The sequence below is a fragment of the Gigantopelta aegis genome, chromosome 2 (genome assembly GCF_016097555.1).
Source record: "Gigantopelta aegis isolate Gae_Host chromosome 2, Gae_host_genome, whole genome shotgun sequence".
In the NCBI taxonomy this organism is placed as follows: Eukaryota; Metazoa; Mollusca; class Gastropoda; order Neomphalida; family Peltospiridae; genus Gigantopelta; species Gigantopelta aegis.
Window position 1 is genome coordinate 636522 of NC_054700.1, and position 7017 is coordinate 643538.

Consider the following 7017-nt stretch of genomic DNA (forward strand, 5'->3'; position numbering starts at 1 on the left):
TATTTATTTTATAAAATAAAACATGTTTTAAGGCATTCGTAATTTACACGAAACATGTCGTATACCCTCAGGATAATTCGGAATGTTTTCAAATAATTTTTTAATCACTGGCAGGATTCTGCAAGTAAGGTTTTGATTGGTGGACATGAGCTCCAACTGGCTGTCTTTAGATCCACATGTAATAGTGGAGCTAATTTTAATTAGATTGATCACCGACAGGGATTGACCCTAGACCAACCAACCGCGCGCACAGGCACACAGGCACACAGGCACACAGGCACACAGGCGCTTGACACAGCATACATAAATACATTTAACGTGTATTTATAACATTAAATGGCTATATCAGTGACATGTATGAAGAGAGTACAAGCAAAATATTGTGAAATATATCAAATTTATCAATATGCATGTGTTCCACCATTTTATTTATATAATACTAATCTGTGTCAAATGTCTGTGACCGCGCGTCAGGCGAGCACTTTTCCACTGAGATATGCCCCCACCCCCACCCCCACCCCCACCCCCATATGCTGTATAGTGTTAAAACTGTCATGACGTCATCTTATTCTGCCAATATATGAACGCAATGGTTCATAATATAAAACATATGAGAGATAAACTATTTGACATAGGATACAGGTTCATTTATTCTGTGAAGGTAAGAATAGAAAATTCCACGAGGTTTTTTTTGTCATTTGGCGTAGACACTTTTTGGAGGGGCGGAGGCTAATATAAAAGGGGTGTCTACAATGTATTTTGTAAAATGTGGGGATTTGACCGCGACGTTAAAGGGCATTCCTGACTTTGAGCAATGCTATAAAGTTTCCCACCTAGAGATATGCCCCCTGTATATCCCCCCAAATGTTCGTAGTAGCTCAACCCCCACCCCCCACCCCACACAATGACCAAATGTTTTTTGGTGTTTTGCTGTCAGAAACGCCCTTAAATTACAAATGATTTACGAAAGTCAGGGACAAAAATTAAATATTTAATTATGTCAGTTGCAGGTGGTGTTTGCATCTTATATACCTAATTAGATTGGGTACGATATGACTTTCAATTTTGCAATGGTACGAAAGGACCAAATTAGGTACGAAATGACTATGGTACAAAAGAACCAAGCTACGAAATGACTATGGTACGAAAGGACCAAGGTACGAAGTGACTAGCAACCGGCCGAAACGACCAGATACCCATAAAATTGCACCATCACAGTATTATGAGTATAATGCTTGGGTTGGGGCGAGTTGACTAATGGACAAAGTTCCGATCTTTGCAACATCTATAGATCTCTATAGCTATAAGTACAAGTGACCCTAACCCTAAATGCTAGAACGATCAGAAGGCTTGCCAAGCCGAAGGCAATAGAAAAGAGACAAGATCAAAAAGTTATTGAAGTTGAAAAAAAGAAGAAAAAAAAAAGAACATTATTATGAAATCTTGGAATTGTTATCGGCATCATTTCTACTTGTTTCTTTTAAAATGCGTCCATTCGTATCGCTTAGTTTAACGAAAAAAAAAATTGTAATACTACTGACTTGTAGGAAACAAATGGAAAGTCGTTGGTAATCAATGCAAAACGTCAATATTAAAAAATAAATAACATTAAAAACGTGCTTTCCATACGGTTCGTCCACTGGATAATTCGTCCACGGACGATTGGCTAGCAAGGATCGGCGATCTCCGTAACCCCCCCACCCCCCCCACCCCCCGAATCGTCCGTGGACAAATTGTCCAGTGGACGAATCGACTGCATCCCAAAAACGTGTTGAATATGGCATTGTGGGAAATTTGTGTTCTCGTCATCACTGCGACCTCTGACCTTCACCTTTCCGTGAGGATTTCAAATAATCGTGTCATGGGGAATCCCGAAAGTATTGTTCTATGTAAGTATTTCAATTTCGCACTTTTCATTGATTTTTTTTACACAAATGTGTTACAGGTGAGTTTACTAATCCATATTACTGTCTATTTTATTAGCTTTAAAGTCAGGAATGTCCCTTTAAGGCAACATGCTCAATTATCTCCGCAAATGTAACCCAAAGCAGTTTTATGCACATGAGAAAAGGAAGAAAAATGTAAATTCAGAACTAACACAAGAAAGAAATGTTTTATTTAACCACGCACTCAACACATTTTATTTACGGTTATATGGCGTCAGACATATGGTTAAGGACCACACAGATTTAGATTTTGAGAGGAAACCCGCTGTCGCCACTACATGGTCTACTCTTTCCGATTAGCAGCAAGGGATCTTTTATTTGCGCTTCCCACAAGCAGGATAGCACAAATCATGGCCTTTGTTGAACCAGTGATCCATTTAAGTGGTTTAGACCTACCCATTGAGCCTTGCGGAGCACTCACTCAGGGTTTGGAGTCGGTATCTGGATTAAAAATCCCATGCCTCGACTGGGATACGAACCCATTACCTACCAGCCTGTAGACCGATGGCTAACCACGACACCACCGAGGCCGGTCAGAATTAACAAATGATGAATTCTATAACGATTTTAGCACATTGGCTGAAAACGTGCCTACATTAGACGATGAGACAGAAGACTTTTTACGTAAATACGACCAGCACGTTAGTGACGCACCGAACCGCAAGCTTAACTGAAATAACAGAGAAGGAAATTCTTAATGCTGTACATACGTTAAAGACGAACAAATCCAGTGGGATTGACAGTTCTCAACGATCGACGCCGCTTTCATTCTTCAATCTTTAATTGAACGAATATTGAAGAATAAAAAGCGACTGTATTGCTGCTTCGTGGACTATAGTAAAGCATTTGATTATGTCAATAGACAAAAACTATGGTACAAAATGATTCAACTTGGTATCGATGGTGAAATACTTAATGTTATCCGGTCACTGTATGATAATGTGAAATGCTGCGTTAAATATAACAATATGCTATCCAACTTTTTCAGTTGTACAAACGGCCTTTTCAAAGGTGAAGTATTATCACCGATATTATTTTCCATGTTTGTAAATGACTGCGAAATACATTACTTATCAGATAATTGCCCCTATATCGACATCCAATCAATAAATATATTTCTACTTATGTATGCCGATGATATGGTTCTCCTAGCCGAAACACCAGAAGGCCTTCAGTCAATGCTCAATTCACTATCAAAATACACTACCAAATGGGACCTAACTGTAAATACAACTAAGACTAAGGTTGTCATTTTTAGAAATGTGTGTGTGTGTGGGGGGGGGGGGGGGGGGGGGAGGGTCATTCGAGACAACGAAAAGTGGTTATACAATGGTGAACAGTTAGAGGTCGTGAATGAATTCATTTATCTTGGCTTACTATTCTGTTATAACGGTAAATCAGGGAATAAAAGCTTTGTTTTCATTATTAAACGTATGCAAAAGACATTATTTTAATATTGAAACAATGCTATCTGTTTTTGACACCTATGTTAACAGTATTCTTAGTTATGGGTCAGAGGTCTGGGGATTCCACTGTGCAAGGGATGTTGAAAATATTCATACAAATTTCTGTAAAACAACTACTTGGAGTACAACAAGGGGCATGTAATGAATTTATATATAGTGAGTTAGGGCGTTTTCCTCTGTATATTATGAGAACATTAAGAATATTTAAATATTGGATTTAAATACGAAATACTGAAAATTGTATCCTTTTAGCTATATATGAGGAAATGGAACGATTAAAGAGTAACTTGGGAATACAAGTCAAACAAGAACTAAATAGGCTTGGACTAAACTATATATGGAACATACCACATGTTGGTAACAGAGAATATAATATAATTAAGGAAAGAATTTACGATAATTTTAAACAACATTGTTTTAGTCGAATAACGACTTCATCGAAAGGTACCCTATATAAATGTTTGTTACTTGAATTCAAGCTACAAACATATCTTTAAAAAACCCATACCATTAAATCACTTAAAAGAAATATCAAAGATCCGAATTAGTGCACACAAATTAAATATAGAAACCGGAAGGTATAGGAAAATTGACAGGGCCGAAAGAAAATGCACTATTTGCAACTCTAATGATATAGAAGACAAATATCATTTTATCCTTATTTGCCCAGCTATGAATGATTTGAGGAATAAGTATATTAAACAATGTTACCACAGACGTCCAAGCGTATTTAGGCTCACTGAACTATTAACTGCCTGTACTGCCAGGTGCAAGAGATCACAACCAGCCAGACCGGATTCGTTAACAGGCGGAGCGTGGTTTTGGGTGCCATTGAATTTGCAATGCAGTGGCGGATCCAGAAAATCCATTTAGGGGGTTCAATGACATGAGGCGGAATAACAAGGGAACTCTGGGGGAGGTTTGGAGAGGGATCATAAAAAAAATAAAAAATAATATATAATAAAATTATAACTCACACAATTTAGGGGGGCGGGTCCCTGCCCCCCTAAATTGTGTGACTTATCCGCCTCTGCAATGTCCCGTAGGATTAATGCCAAATGGAAAGGGTGCGCAGTTTTAGTTAGGGAAATTAGGCGCAATTTTGAACGGTACGTCGAAAAAATAAAGACGGAGCTACATATGTTTTTGATTTTAGTATGCCGAGAGTAGCAACTTTTAAATGTTGCACTTATCCCCGAACACTATAGGTACCCCTTGTAAACGTTGCATCACTCACGAACACTGTAGGTACCCCTTGTAAACGTTGCATCACTCACGAACACTGTAGGTACCCCTTGTAAACGTTGCATCCCTCCCCGGACACTGTAGGTACCCCTTGTAAACGATGCATCCCTCCCCGAACACTGTAGGTACCCCTTGTAAACGATGCATCACTCACGAACACTGTAGGTACCCCTTGTAAACGTTGCATCACTCACGAACACTGTAGGTACCCCTTGTAAACGTTGCATCACTCACGAACACTGTAGGTACCCCTTGTAAACGATGCATCCCTCCCCGAACACTATAGGTACCCCTTGTAAACGTTGCATCACTCACGAACATTGTAGGTACCCCTTGTAAACGTTGCATCACTCACGAACACTGTAGGTACCCCTTGTAAACGTTGCATCACTCACGAACACTGTAGGTACCCCTTGTAAACGTTGCATCCCTCCCCGGACACTGTAGGTACCCCTTGTAAACGATGCATCCCTCCCCGGACACTGTAGGTACCCCTTGTAAACGATGCATCCCTCCCCGGACACTGTAGGTACCCCTTGTAAACGTTGCATCCCTCCCCGAACACTGTAGGTACCCCTTGTAAACGTTGCATCCCTCCCCGAACACTGTAGGTACCCCTTGTAAACGTTGCATCCCTCCCCGAACACTGTAGGTACCCCTTGTAAACGATGCATCCCTCCCCGAACACTGTAGGTACCCCTTGTAAACGTTGCATCCCTCCCCGAACACTGTAGGTACCCCTTGTAAACGTTGCATCCCTCCCCGAACACTGTAGGTACCCTTGTAAACGATGCATCCCTCCCCGAACACTGTAGGTACCCCTTGTAAACGATGCATCCCTCCCCGGACACTGTAGGTACCCCTTGTAAACGTCCCATCCCTCCCCGTACACTGTAGGTACCCGTTGTAAACGATGCATCCCTCCCCGAACACTGTAGGTACCCCTTGTAAACGATGTATCCCTCCCCAGACACTGTAGGTACCCCTTGTAAACGATACATCCCTCCACGGACACTGTAGGTACCCCTTGAACACTGTAGGTACCCCTTGTAAACGTTGCATCCCTCCCCGAACACTGTAGGTACCCCTTGTAAACGTTGCATCCCTCCCCGGACACTGTAGGTACCCCTTGTAAACGTTGCACCCCTCCCCTGACACTGTAGGTACCCCTTGTAAACGATGCATCCCTCCCTGAACACTGTAGGTACCCCTTGTAAACGTTGCATCCCTCCCTGAACATAGCGGGTTTTAGCTCAGTCGGTTGAGTGCTCGGTGGACCCATTCAGCTGATCGGGTTTTTTCTCGTTCTAACCAGTGAACTACGACTGGTCGTGGTATATACACATAAAAAAAAACCTTGCTCCAAATTGAATAACGTAGCGGGTTTCCTCTGATGACTACGTTTGATATCCAATAGCCGATGATTAATTAATCAATGTGCTCTAGTGGTGTCTTTAAACAACTTAACTTTAACCCTCCCCGAATAATGTAGTGGTTGTTTTTAACGTCGCACCCTCCCCTAGATACTGTAGGGGTTGTTTTTAACGTCACACCCTCCCATGGATACTGTAGGGGTTGTTTTTAACGTCGCACCCTTCCCTGGATACTGTACGAGTTGTTTTTAACGTCGTACCCTCCCCGAATAATTAGGGGTTGTGTTTAACGTTGCACCCTTCCTTAGATACTGTAGGGGTTATTTTTAACGTCGCACCCTCCCCTAGATACTGTAGGGGTTGTTTTTAACGTCACACTATCCCCTGGATACTGTAGGGGTTGTTTTTAACGTCGCACCCTTCCCTGGATACTGTACGAGTTGTTTTTAACGTCGTACCCTCCCCGAATAATTAGGGGTTGTGTTTAACGTCGCACCCTTCCCTAGATACTGTAGGGGTTATTTTTAACGTCGCACCCTCCCCTAAATACTGTAGGGGTTGTTTTTAACGCCACACCCTCCCCTGGATACTGTAGGGGTTGTTTTTAACGTCGCACCCTTCCCTGGATACTGTACGAGTTGTTTTTAACGTCGTACCCTCCCCGAATAATTAGGGGCTGTTTTTAACGTCGCACCCTCCCCTAGATACTGTAGGGGTTGTTTTTAAAGTCACACCCTTCCCTAGATACTGTAGGGGTTATTTTTAACGTCGCACCCTTCCCTGGATACTGTACGAGTTGTTTTTAACGTCGCACCCTCCCCTAGATACTGTAGGGGTTGTTTTTAACATCGCACCCTCCCCTGGATACTGTAGGGGTTGTTTTTAACGTCGCACCCTTCCCTGGATATTGTACGAGTTGTTTTTAACGTCGCACCCTCCCCTGGATACCATAGGGGTAGTTTTTAGCGTCGCACCCTCCCCTGAATA